The sequence below is a fragment of the Argiope bruennichi genome, chromosome 5, assembly GCF_947563725.1.
Source record: "Argiope bruennichi chromosome 5, qqArgBrue1.1, whole genome shotgun sequence".
NCBI lineage: Eukaryota > Metazoa > Arthropoda > Arachnida > Araneae > Araneidae > Argiope > Argiope bruennichi.
Window position 1 is genome coordinate 44128693 of NC_079155.1, and position 14903 is coordinate 44143595.

At 26.0% G+C, this 14903-nt stretch overlaps 1 protein-coding gene across 2 annotated transcripts in view; it reads right to left on the reverse strand.

Annotated features, from left to right (window-relative positions):
• Positions 1-11331, reverse strand: part of LOC129968569 (uncharacterized protein CG43867-like) — a 118884-nt gene extending 107553 nt beyond the window's left edge. For both annotated transcript variants that reach the window (XM_056082589.1, XM_056082588.1), the window contains exon 1: positions 11075-11331. The gene's annotated coding sequence lies outside the window, so the exon portion shown is untranslated. The remainder of the gene's footprint in view (positions 1-11074) is intronic.
• Positions 11332-14903: the final 3572 nt, after the last annotated feature.

Sequence of the window (14903 nt, forward strand, 5' to 3'; positions counted from 1 at the left end):
TAAAACTACTTTCTCTATTTTTTTATTGAATTTTTTCATTGATGATATTCCTAAGATTCCAAGTGATTCTAGCGATTTGCACCGATCTCAGCAATACTTGACCAACACCCACACAATGTAATGCTATCTCTAAAATTATATTTCCTCAAATTATATCTATATCGATTTACAAATAAAAATCAAATCCTCTAAATATAAGATTTTCCGGTCTCTATCTCTACTACTAATAAAGGCGAATTTGTGAGTGAGTATCTGAAGATAAGAAATTCTATAGGGCAATCATCTGGCCAAGAGTAACCAAATTTAGCAAAACCTGCCACTGAAGGGTAGAAAAATATTTCCCAATATATACATATTTTTTTTTCTGAAAATTAAATTAATTAAAAAAATTATCGAGAGTTGAACAATTCCAACAATATTATTGCATAAAAACAATTTCTATACTATTTTAAATTTGATTAAAAAATTGTTTTCCTAATGATACAAATTACGTTATCGAGCAATTTTTCATAGAAATCTGGCATTTTTTTAAATATTTCCTTCGCAAATTTCTCAATAGCATATTTCTTTAAACAAAATTCAAAGCATTTTGATTGTTTCATCAAAAATTTACGATTCTACTCTGTTTAAAAGTGGAATCCAGTACTGAGAAGTGAAGCCCCAGTACAGAGAAAGACAACGTATAATCAAAACATGGATTACCGGCTCATTATTTTTCAGCGGTCGAATTATATCATGGGACTGACTGAACTCCACAAGGTATGTTCATGTACATAATTAAAGGACAGGTGTAAGGTTTTTAAAATAACACGGCTTTAATATCTACCACAATCTTATGCTTAAAAATACTTTGTAGAAGAAATCATAAACATTAAGTAATGCGTAAGAGCTCTAATTGAAATTAAATACATTTCATATTTCCAGTGAACGAGTTGAAAGTAAGGATGGCTAATTTCCAATAACACGAAATACAGAACTTCTATTATAAGTCAAAATTTACCATCAATTCATCCACTTACTTAATTATTAAGATATTTAGAGTCCTAAAATCATCCTTTCCTATAATAATAATCTCTTTAAAGTTACAACAGTAAAAAAATATAATACTCACACTAAGTCATAAATTTTAATATAATACTGTCAAAATGTCAAAATTTTTACACTATTTAAAAAACTAATCAATTATTCACTGAAAAAACTTATATTGAAAATATATTTTATATTATTAAAATACATGGCATTAAAATTTTTTTTAAAATATATTAAAATAAAAATAAGTTCATTGCAATTTTTAACCATACACTCGCATATGATAATACTGGATAATAAGCAAAATTATTTTCTGAGAGCAACGATTTGTGATTAAGAATTTAAAAGTTGTAAATTAACTCTCTTACTGTAAATTAAATCGTGAATATTTTTTTTTAATTTAACGGTTTTCAAAATGTTGGCGGTATTCTCCTAGTAATACAATAATGAAAATACTATTTTCCATAACATTTGTTTTGAAACATTTTTTCTCTAAAGAATCCAGACGAATATTATAAGTTTATATCAAAATAGTAAATACAATTATTTTAATTATCAAGCTACATCAAAATACAACAAAAAAAGGAAAAAAAAAAAAAAAGATTTCTAAAACAAATGCGAATTTCGCAAACGATAATTTATTAAATATGCAAAAAATGCTTAATTTGCAAATGAGTTTCACATTTTTTAAAATTTTATTTACACAATGATAAAATAAAATATATGTTAAAAATCGAAATACCGATTTCTTCTCATTCTACATTCATGGGATTAAAAATATACTAATTTTCTATTCCTTTTTCCTTCAACTTTTGTCTTTTACAAAAGAATGAGTCGGAAAAGGAAAAACGAATATAAATTATAAAAAAAATTTTGAGCTTTATCAAGGAAAATTAAAAAAAAAAAAAAAAGAAAAAAAAAAAAAGAAGAAGAAGAAGACGAAGGTGAATAACGAAAGAGGTAAAATCCTTGCATTCTATTAAATTTCGAAAATACCAATCACGTAAAAAAACGATTGTAAACGCATATGGAAAAACGCGATTTATAGCAGCTTCTAGAAATTAATCATTGAATGCAGGAAAGAAATGCAATTGGAAAATGATGTATTTAGTCTTTTTTTTCTTCTGAAACTAAAGTAAAATGATGAAAGGACACGACATTGAAGTAAATCTCAAATTACCAGAATTTTCCTCCCCAAACAAACAAGAAAATTAATCGCGATATATATTCGAGAATTTAAAGCTCTGATATAATTAAATTCGTAACTGATATTTTAATTTTGGAAGAAAAAAAATTAAAAATTTAATTAAAATGTCACCAAAACATTTAAAATGTGATCGCTTTAAGAGAGTTTAAAAACTACACAAATGACCGATTAGTAAATGCATTTTATACTCACAAAAAGAGATTAAATGACATATTACAATCGTCTTTCGATAAGTTGAAGTATCTCAGTTTCATTCCAAGGCTTATCATCAAATTGAAAATATTCTGAATTATAGTCTCAAAAGAAATAAATAGTTCAATACAGTTTTCATGAATAAACGTGACTTTAACATGCATTGTTTCAGTAGAATCAGCGCAAATATTCTAATCCAAAAAAAAAAAAAAAATGAACTATCTAATATATAAAAAACTTTGTTTGTTCGTATTTTATGCGCTGCCGTATCGTTCATCCGAAGGCGATAAAACTTTGCCAACTTTGAACCTAGATATTTTTCATATGGCCAGTTTAAATGCTGGATGCTCACGAGTCGGACGGCCAAGAAATTTATTTATTATTTGCTGAAGACGGAAAAACAAAAAACAAAAAAAAAATAATAATGTCTATCCTAAAATATTCTTGAATAATAGTAAAAAAAGTAATGTAAATATCTTACATTTCACTTTTATATATCATTCAATTTCCATGAATATATTAATTGTCGACAAGAAAATAATATCATCCTTTCTATCATTCTTAATTAAACAAGATAGCTGTTTCAAATTTTAAATGAATATTTCCAAAATTATTTATTCTGCGGCAGCAATCAATTATCACTGCGGCGGATATCAGTTAGTATGAAATATAAAAATCTTTAAGAACACAAAATTGAACTGCTATTTCATTTAGTCACTAATTCATAATATACACTAGAAGCACAAGATAGGGCTATTTTACAATACATGTCGTTTTTTCCCCCTTTTCCCTACTTGAACCATAATCAAATGCCAAAGACAAGATTTCATAGTAAACATTTTCATAACTCTCCGTTCTTAGTGAGAGGGACATTAAATCAGCTATTAGTAATGGCGATAGAACTGCATGCAGATTGATCAAAAAATTTTATTTTGTTAATGCTGTATCTTAAGAAATATGAATGCGAAACAGGATGTGGTAGGCTTCGTCAAATCTTTCTAATTAAATTAAATTATTTGAAATAAATATAATCTGCCTAGAAATAAATTAATGTAAACAGTAACAAAAAAAATCAAAATTTTAAATAATTGTTGCTATAAAATTTATGCAAAATTCAATATTAAGCGTTAAAGAATGGTATTCACCCCATCTTTCCAAATTTTATTTAACAAAACTGCATAAATGAATGAGAACCGGAAATTAAAATAAGAAAAAAATCAAAATATTAATTTAAAAAATGAAAACTTAATTCTTAATTACTTGGGAACGGCCAAACAAACTTGAATGTGAATAGATATCGCATTTCAAATTAAAGCAAGAAACCAGGAAAGCTGAAATACACAACCCAAGTTGCTTCTTCGCGAAGCCATAAATAATTTATTCATGAATATACATATAATCAATGCAGCCATAAAAGAACCACATAAACTACTGAAAAATACTAAAGAAAAGAAAAAGCGAAGGATTTTCAGAAGGGCCTTTCAGAAATGACATATTTCTGAATATTCTATTTTCAGTATTTGGCTTCCATTCAAAATGTAGAAAAGGGGAATTTCTTTTAATTTATTCAGATCGCGACTTGATCTTATTAGTTAAAATGGAATTAAAAAAAAAAGGAATGCAGACGATATTTTAAAACTGAAATTCAGGAGTATTTTTCAGAGATTTCCCATGATTTTTCGAATATACAAATATATTTAATTGTAAAATTTAAAAAGCAATTTTAGAAGTATTTGTTAAGTAGATATCACTATTCCATATACAAATTAACCATAAAGCATTAAAATAAAATTGTGAGTTATTAAAATTTGTTTTAAATTCTATTCAAGAACTACGTTTTCTAAAACGAGGAAGACTACAATTAGATAGAATATGATTCATGAAGTATCATAGGCATTTTATTTTTATATATTTAAAAAAATGGCGCAATTTTTTTGTATTAAGATATAACTATTTTAGGTCAAAAAAGAGCCCAAATAATATATATGAATTTTTAAAGTTTGAACAACTTATGGTTTAATGTGGGTATAATGATAATGATATCCAAATTTCTATACTACGTTGATGTGAAGAAAAAAAATTTCTCAATTTAAAGTAAGTAATGCAATGTACATTAAAACTAAACACACTTTAAAAAAAAAATTTTTTTTTAAGTAATAGAAAAAAAATTGCAAAATAATCATTTAAGTTTATGTTAAAGTAGCATACCAATTTAAGATAGACATCAGCAAATCTAAAAAAAGCTCCCTTATAAAAACTAATAATCTTATACTTAATCTATTTTAGAGTTCGTGGTAATAATAGCAATCCAACAAATTAGAATAAAATAATTTTTATTATTAATTGCTAAGAGAAGTATAACATTTTAAAACTTAGCTTTTTTAAATCAGATTATTTAGAGAAACAGTTACTTATCAAATAATTCTAAAAATCCAGTAGAATAATTCAGTCATTTATGGCAAATTAATATTTTAACAAAAAAAAAATTACATCAGATAAGAGGCATTAAAACTGGATCACTCTGATAAAGAAGTTTAGAATCAAACCATCCCAAACAGAAATCATCTAAGAGATAATGAATTAAAAAAAATAATAATAATAAATGTAGATCTCTAACAAAAAAAGGGGGGTAGGCTTTTAAAATCTGTACTTGGTATCCATAGCTAGAGCATTAATAACTTGATTAGTGCTGCATTGATAATAAATAACATAATTATTCATGGCCTGATCATTTCTTCATCAAAAAAGAATTTACTGCAACAGCCCAATGTTGTAATATTTCTATAAAATCAGTTTTTTGACCCCCCCCCCCCAAAAAAAAAAGAATTAGCAAAATTTATATAATTATTGAAAGCATAAAAATTTGTGGAAAATACCAATAACTAAATCTGAAATGATGTCTTTTAAATGATAAAGTTATACTACAACAATAAAACATAATTAAATTAAAATTAATTGCATGCTTTTTTTATCTGTCTCATAAAGGCATTTAAAATGGAAATAACCATTTTGTTAACATTCAAGAATTTATCAATTTGAGCAAACCTTATACTGAAAAATGAAAGTAATTAAATGATACAGGGTGAAACTGCTATAATCCAAAGAACAGGAAACAGCAAATATACACCATACTGAAAGTAATGGGTTGTATTTAGAGCCCATATCTGCTTGTAAATCTCCATTTTTGATACTTTAGTTTGATTTCTCACAAGTAGATCAGTATAAATTGGGCAAACAGCATGACTGTTCAACAATCAATACTATATGCCTGTATTTGATACTCTACATTGGAGAAAGAATTTAAAGATTGTATATATTATTTTCATATCATATCATTTAACCATGTTATCAAAATGCTACATATTGTAAAGGACACAGTGTACATCTGACAGTATAAACAGAATTTGATGAGACTGACTAATGCCTATATCACCACCACATGTCCAACTCTTCAAGCTCGATTGTAGGCCGTGTAAGTTAGTTACACCGTTACAATCATTTATAACTTTTAAAAAATATATTGCAGGCTCAATGATAAAATTTGTGTAAAAAGTAGAAATAAAATAGATTTAGAAGTGAGAAACTTTAATAAAATATTTTGTAGCTCTTGCTATAAATTTCTTTTCAATCATGGAGAAGTCACACACTTCACAATGATTGAATCCTATGAAGGATAGTAAGTTAAAACTACAATCTTAAAATATCTTCTAAGTTAAATTTATGTAAATTAACTTTTAAAATGCACAAAAAATATGCATATTAACAAAACTATTATAAAGTTATACATAAATTAAGTATCCGTCATTTAAAAAAAATCATCAAATGTAGAATTACTATACGGATTTCCTAAATAAATAACTGTTTATTAATCACTTCTGACAACAAAATACACTATGGTTACAATAGTCTTTAAATTTAGTCACATTAAACAAAGATTCATTCACATTTTCTACATTCTCCAAATAGAAGATTAAAGAAGTAGGAAGGAAATCATTTTGTTACAGACTTCCAAGCATTTATTTATTTCATAATACTTATAATATTTATTTCATAATTATTTAGTATTTGCAATTTGATCTAAATTGATCTGTTTGGAAACACAACGTGAAGAAAATTTCAAAAATAGTAACTTTTTCCGAGTTCAAAGAAAAAAATAAAACTGATCATTCAAGTATTCAATAAATGCCCAATGTATATATCTTTCCATATTATTTATTCTCACAGTTCAGATGACATTTGTATGTTGCTGCAAGCACTTGGAAAATAACCAAAAATATTGAAGTATACAGAATAATTTAGGAGCTCCTCAGGAATTATTACACCAGTAAAAAAATTATTTTTTAAATATAAAAGGAGAAATAAAATACAGTAAAACATTGGCAAGAGATAAAAGATGATTTATAGTTATGAAAGTGAATATTTGCTAAAAAAGCATCGATAGAATAAATAAATCATAACTATAATCTTAAAAAAAAACAAGTATTAAAATTAAATCTGAATCAAGTAATATTGAAATACATTGCATCAGTTTCATATATAAATAAATAAATAAGAGAGATGAATTATTTTTATAACAAACTTATCCACAGTAAAAATAATTTTTAAAAAAGTTAATCTATTCTTAATCTGTGAAAATGTAAATTTTCCTCAATATTTTTTTTCTATAAAATAACAGCAATAAATCTAAATATATTGAAACAATACAAAATGCAGGCAGGGTTTCAAATTTGTGGACGAAGACAGCAAATAATAAGATAAAGCAAACTCTTGATTATCTATAATTAATCTTCTGCAGTTAAAATCTATTAAGAAACATCTAATTAAAAAATTTTAAAAAAATTTCAATGTAAAAAGAAAAATTGAGAATTTAAAAAATTTTTTAAAGAAAACCAGCATATTTATAGACAGTATAGAAATCTACTGTTAATCAAATCATAATTTTATGTTCGGTTTTTATGTTTTCCCCAATTCTAAATAAATATAGTTTTAAAACATTTGTCATTTTGATTTAAGTCGAATTACTTTCAAAATTCATACATCTGTGTGTAATGCCATCCAATTCTGTGGATAATTAGAAGTTTACTGCTTTCTTTAATGACTTCTTGAAGAATATCTATAACCATAAAAAGAAGTTACGATATTGATATTTAAAAGGAAATATTTCATTCAAACATAATGGTTGAGTCATATTAAGTGGATCGAACAATTTAGCAAAACTGAAATGATATGATTTACAATAAAAATAAACTTAACTGGATACTAACCAAGATGATATAATACAAGGCCAATGATATAATATGCATTAATGTATGCAGTAACTCCCATTTTAACTGCATTAAAAAAATTTTTTAGAGCATGTCTTGAATTATTTTTAGCCATCCACTTAAAGTATAATTTCTTCTATTCAACTTATCTATTGTATTCAAAATTAAGGGTATTTATCTATTGTATTCCAAATTAAGAGGATATTCTGTCATGTCATACATCACGAGGATACTGAAAGTCATAAAAAGTATTACCATTAATTTGATATCCTCCTTCTACAACTTGCCCTATTCAATAAATATGAGCAACTTTACATTTCAAAAAGGTTAAAGTCCAGAAATACTAAATCTTTGATAAAATTTTTAATTTTATTCTTGAAATCTTATATAAAATGTTTGAAATATATAGTAAAGATTTTTATTAAAATAACTAACTGCCTTCAGTTCAAAAATGTGAATGTAGCATCATTATATATACATTTTTAAAGAAGGATTTTATGATCAAGGGGAAAAAAATGCCTAAATATTTAAAAAAAAAAAAAAATTTTCACATGCTTATAAATTATTCTATTCTTGCAATTATGGAATTCTCTAGTCAAAAATTTTATATACTGGATATAAGAATTACTCCAGTATATAAAATTTTTGGCTAGATTTTTATGTCAGAAGTTAATATAAATTAACATGTCAAAGATAAAAAGAGATATTAAGCACAGTTTTATAATGTGGCTCCTCTAGATCAGCATTCATCTGTTGTAAAAGTATATAAAAAATAACATCTGAATCTGAAAAGCCAAAAATAAATATTAACAAGATATTACGCTGGCAGGAAACACAGTCATTGTATGCGAACAAATGTATGTGCATATATATATATATAAACAGCAAAAGCTGGAATTTACTAATGTATGTAAATAATGACTACAAAGATAATGAATAAAAAATATTTCAATGTTATCAAGAAATCTACATAGAAGACTAGAAATATACGAGGCACTGGAAAATCCTTAGTGGTCAATCAACAATTTTTATTTCAATGATTTATGTATCCTGTTGAATTGGAAAGTATGTTTTCTTTTCAAAAATAGATACATAAAAAAGAAAGCAAACAGACTAATAAAAGGTAGTAGCATTCATAAATTGGTTCACTTTCAATATTTACAAGATACCTAGCTCAGTTCAGCAACAACAAAACTTGATTCAAGGTGGTTCTAAATGTACATACATCATATCTTTAGTGTCCAAAATTCCCTTTAGAATATGCGAAATTTTTATTTATATACATATTTAAATTACAATAACACATTTAAAAATTTTAAATTATTATCATGTTTAAAAATTATAAATAACAAAATAAAATTTAGAGCTTGAAATATTTTTGGTCTTATTATTTACCCAAAACTTTCTTATATGGCTCTAAAAGTCTTGGAACTCTGTGTGTAGAACCAGAGATTTGATACACTGGTCCTGGAATTTCTTAATATTATTTAGTTTAATTATGTATAGATCTTAAACAACTCAAGTATTCAGTACCTTATGGACAGGTCTTTTTAAATTATAATATTAAAATAATCTCATTACTTTAATGATTCTAATTTTCATAATAAAATAATTCTTCTAAGATAACTGAAGGTGGCAGCACAGAAAGAATTATGTGGTGAAACATCATACCATTTATAAAATCTTGACTATCATTCTATCACATCTAAAAATAATTCATATAATTAAATAGAATTCAGTTTTGCTTAACAATCTATGATCCATGAAAAGAAACTCAATATTTACAGAGCTGATTCTTTAGTTTCATGGATCAGTTTCCATATCTTTGAAACATGTTGGGTCATTTATTAGTGAAATGGTTATTTACAATTTTGAACTTACAATGATACTAAAGTTATTAATGATTATATTTATTTTGTGGTCTTAATTTTTACATAAGAATTCCAAGTAAATAAGTAATTTTAACAACTAAGCAAATTAATAACTTTGTAAATTCATGATTTACAAATATTAAATGAATTATTAAAAATTGATATATGGTTTCTCAGTATTGCATCTACTGCATCTCAGTATTGCATCTCAGATTTTGCATGATTATCAAACATACATTTGTGTATTTTTTTTTTTTTTTTTCCAATTTCATGGGGAAAAAAAGAAACAATTTAACAATATAATTTAATTTATTAATTTAATATAATTTGCTTATGGACACTTCTTTTAAATTAAATATGTTTAGATATTTGTTTTTCTTCAAGAGAAATTAAAATGCCAAAAATAAAAGGTCTCATTACAGACACCATCCAGGACAGAAGAGAAGGAAAAGAAAGTGAGAAATCTATTTTGTAAAAGCTTGCTTTAACAATAAGAAATGATGGATTATTGAATAGTAAAGAAAGTTTCATATATTTTCATTTATATTTAATATACATATATGCATGCAGATATTTTAATTTATTACCAAATAAATTATAAATGCATACATGTGACATCAAATTAAAGAAAATCTTGCTTTTAATATTATAATATCAAATATATATAAAATATGAGCAACAATCCATCATTTAAATTACTACTGCTAATTTTTCAATTTTAAAACTTTAAAAAATGTAAAATACATGTTTTTTTTTCTTTAAAATAGTGATAATAATTTTTTTTAAAGTCTTCATTCTCTTTTTTATCCCAAATAAAAATTACAACAAATAGCTTAAGAAAAATTGAATAACTTTGAAAATAGTCACGCAATATCTTGAAGTTATTTTTTAAAGAAAATTATATCCGAATTAAAATTTTAAAAACTTAAATAAAATGCTATAATGTGAAAACTGAAATTAAAGTCTAGAAGAATAAAATTAGAAAATTCGATTCACTTTTTAAGAAAAAGTGCTATTAATAAAGAAAATTCAAGATCATTTTTCTTGTGTAGATAAATTTATATCAGCATTCCTCAATGTTTACCATTATGTATTATTTCTTGATTCATTGCTAAATTTTTTTTTTTTCGAAAATATTTCTTTTTTTTTTCTAATTTCTATATTTATCTAATTCAAAATAAAATTACTTTAAAAGCATAATCTGAATTCTAGATTATGATTATTAATTAAATTAAAACAACATCGTATTATTTCAGAAGACAGATAAATCCTTTCATTACTAACAGACGCTTTGATTATTTCAAAACTCTTCCGTGTCAATCATCAAAGCAAGCATTTTCAAATATTTCTCAATCTTTCATAAACTACTCTAAATAACGATATGCACAAAAGCTAATTATTAATATCTAATTATTTTGATACATGTCATTTCAAAACGTTACTCGTTACTACACATAACAATCTGTCAACATCAGAAAACTTCAAGAGCATATTCTACTGAAATAACTTACCGGAGTTTTCACTAGTTCAATTTTTGGATGTTAATCCGAAAAACAGATGCTGGGGTACAATACAAGATGCATAGCCACAATTCATCGGCAAATACGATGACTCATCACAGACAAAACTATACTTGTAGGGCCATTATAGATGGGCGACGAAACCTTCACAAAAACTTCCTTCAAATCGTAGACTTTCGTCTCCTACAAGCTTCCATGTGCAAAGACCACCACAGCCTCTGCAAAACACGCCGCCATCACTAACGCCTGTGTAGGGTTACTCTATTTGGAGGGAAAGACCGAATTGCAATTTGGAGAATTTATCTGTATTTTTGTTTCTCTTGGCATCATTGTTTGGCGCAATTTAGGATTAAAGATAGAGGCAGCCTGGAAAATAAATAAAATAATACTGAATATCAATATTTTCCATTAATAAATAAAATCATGTTTATCATGTACTAAATTTTTATAAAAACATTTAGTTAAGGAAAATGGGATCTATTGTAATATAAATTAAAAGAGGAAATTTCAAAATGTTTAAAATAAAAAATATTCTTTTTAAATATTTTTTTTGTACGGCAGGTTTATTAAATTGGAATCGCGATTCAAGCCCAAAAAAAATATATATACAGTATTTGCGAGTAAAAATTGCTAATAAAAATACTTTTAACTTAAGACATATCATAAAATTTTAAAATAGTTATTTTTTTATTGAATTTTCTTTTGGTAATAATTAACTAATGCTGCATTTTCTTATTTATTTTTAAATCTAGAGTCCTGGTGATATTTTTTAAAATAGAAAGGTGTTTTCTTCAACCCAAGAAAGTATACTGACCTCGGAATATTAAAAATTTTAGAACAGTGATGCAACTACGAAAGGGGTGTAATTCTTCCTTCTAACGCTACTGCTTTTGGAATGTCACAAAAACATACCTCATTAATAATAAGGAAAAATGCATGGCACTCTATAGAATAAATCGTTTGACATAGGAACAAATATACTTTGGAGTGTATGTATGAGCATATGCGAACAATTTAAATTTTTTTATTTAATTAAAAATCAAGAGAGATTTTGGCGATGACAAAAAATAAAGAAAATGAATGGACAAATTTGTAAACATTCTCTGTCGTATCTAACAATATTACTGAGGAAAACAAATGTTTAATCATTTAAAATTTAAAAAAAAATTGCATTTTATTGATTCTAACTTTGATGTTCATCAAATTTCTCTTACATCTTGACAATTTATTAAAAATGCTTTTTTTTTTTTGTAAAATTTCCAATAATAGTTTTTATTGTACCAATACAATTCACGTCGTTTTCATTGTTTCATCAAATATTATTTGCTAATTTTTTTCCACTGTTAAATATTAAGGAAGAAAATTTTTTCTTGTTATTCTCCTAATTTACACAAGGAATCAGAAAATGAAATTACTTAACGGCGTGAGCAGAAGTGCAAGTTGAAGACAAATTATCTGTACACTTAAATTCTTAATGGATCTTTACTCCATTAGAGATAAACTAAACAGTCTGTAAGTCTATCGAAATAATATGTTTTTAATGTCTATCCTAGTTATGTCTAAAAAATATTTGATTGAAAAAATTAATGTTAAATACAGTTTTATATTTTAATACTTTTGTTGTTGTTGTTGCTTAAAAGAAACATTTTCAATTTTTCCCATCTTAGCTTTAAAAAAAATGCCAACGATAATTAAAAAAAAATATTTTTTCTAATAAAACTGTATAAAAATTAAGATTTTTTTTTAGTGTGAGAGATGTTTTTGAAACGATAATGCTGACTCTTTTATAAATAGATTAAATAGTTGTTATTTTGTATAAATTATTTCACATTAATCTTTTTTGGAGACGAGCTGAAAGAATGTAAACATTTAAAGGCATCTATGATTTTATTCTTGAGTGCTGCTTTATTTTACAAATACCATGCTGTAAATAAAATATATAAATAAATTAAACACGGCTGATTCTTAAAAAGAACTAGCTAGTCGCCAAAGGCGGTTAGTAAAGAACAAAACAGCAACAACGGAGTACAGCAGCTAAGACAGAGGCACTTTTATTTCCTTTTTTAAAACCAAATAAAATACAGGGTGACGAAAACAATATTTTGTCTTGTCGCCATTTACCTTTTCTACGCCGCTGAAAATAACTTGACAAGTTAATGGTTATGATTATAAAGAAGAGAAAAATGCTGAATAATGTGTGTTTATCTAGCGGCTCAGTACTTACAGTACAATAACTCCAGTGAAAATTGGCCAAATGTTGTAACATACACTTGGATATCACAAATCGTCAATTACTTGGCCAATTTATTCTTCGCCAAATGAAGATCGAACTGCGATCTATTTCGTCTAGGGTACAATCAGGTAAGTCCCTAAAGAGAAACAGGCGAATTGCTGAGTGCGATAGGCTCAAATTGAATGGATTGTTTATGGAATAGCTTTAATGGTGTGGCGGGGATAAATGGCTTTGGATCTTAAGGTTTATATATATACAGGGTATCCTAAACAAATGGAACGTTTATTTGCTTATCTATTAGATATATATTTCCAATGCAAAGTTTCACCAAATAAGATGAATACATGTGTAAAAATGCTTTGGCTTCTGTAAAGGTCGAAAATAAAAATTGAATTTTTACAAGTGAGTTTTTTTTCATTCATTTCTAAACACACAATGTGTCATTTTTCTAGTAGAAAATTTGCCGAGATATTAAAGGCAAATTTGTCATATCTTAAACTGATGTTTATTCAAGTCTTTCATTGTCTTTTTCAAGGATATATATAGGTCATAAAAATTTATTGAAAGGACAATTGAATTTTTTTTAAATTTTGAAGAATGATCAAATAAAGCATTAACTGAAGTACTTAAACAAAAGTGAACTTCAAAAAAAAACATCTTCAATATCTTAAAAAGTTGCATTCTGTTAATAATAATGGCACACACGCAATCCATTTTATCACCTGTGACATCAAAACAAGCTTCTTGAATTCGTTTTCAAAGATTTACTGCATCTAAAGGAGATATGTTATATACAGAAGAATGTAAGTCATTCCAAAAATAAATATCAACAGGTGTCATAACAGATGATAAAAAAGGCAATTCAACTGGTCTTTGTTAGACAATCCACCTGTGAATTAATTCAGCATGTAATCAAAATCTTACATTAGCTTATCAAGAGGTATATAACAACCAGTTATATTAATATTCCAGTATAATATAAAAAAAGTTTCAAAAGAACTGTTACGAGATGCATATTCACCTCTCTCAGTGTATATTTGTGCCAAATTTAGTACCTAGGCTAGTAACATTTATATCAAATGGTCTGTAACGTGCCAGCTCACTTACACGAACATTTCCAAGTTTGTACACATTATTATTTAAGTAGGCACTCTATGTTTATAAATAATATAATTGTTAAATAAAGGTAATGAAACAGATGGTATAGCATTTTGTCACGCTTATTTGATCAGGTTCTTAATATTCTATACTTTATAGAATTTTTGTTTTTTGCAAATATACTATCAACAAGACTAATAACATCTTTTTATTTCACTTGCTTCTCCCCCACCCCCTTCAAACCACCAGCCTTAAGCAGCTTCCTAATCTGCCTAGATGTAAATTCACAACTATACTAAAATCAAAATGCAGGCGGGTCAGCTAAAAAATATCATAAACCTAGCTGCTAAATTAATAAATTTGACAAAAAAATACAAATTTTACGAATTATAAGATTTTAGGGTAATATTGACACATTATCAAGAGTAATTGGTCAAGCTCCTGTATGTTTCATTATGCCCACTTAGTAATAACAGCATTTATAAAAAC